This window comes from Bison bison, unplaced genomic scaffold, assembly GCF_000754665.1.
Source record: "Bison bison bison isolate TAMUID 2011002044 unplaced genomic scaffold, Bison_UMD1.0 scf7180017863938, whole genome shotgun sequence".
Classification (NCBI taxonomy): Eukaryota; Metazoa; Chordata; class Mammalia; order Artiodactyla; family Bovidae; genus Bison; species Bison bison.
This window is the reverse complement of record NW_011494510.1, coordinates 211893-212138: the sequence shown is the minus strand read 5'-3', so window position 1 is coordinate 212138 and position 246 is coordinate 211893.

Genomic DNA, 246 nt, shown 5'->3' with positions numbered 1-246 from the left:
GTGTCTGACTCTGTGTGACCCCATAGATGACAGCCCACCAGGCTCCCCCATCCCTGGGATTCTCCAAGCAATAACACTGGAGTGGGTTGCCATTTCCTTCTGCATTGCTAGTGGAATTCTTAACCACAGGACCAGCAGGGAAGTCCCATCTCCTTCCTTTTCTTAACAGCATAAAAGTACTGCCTTATGATCCAGCAATCCCATTGCTGGGCATACACACTGAGGAAACCAGAAGGGAAAGAGACA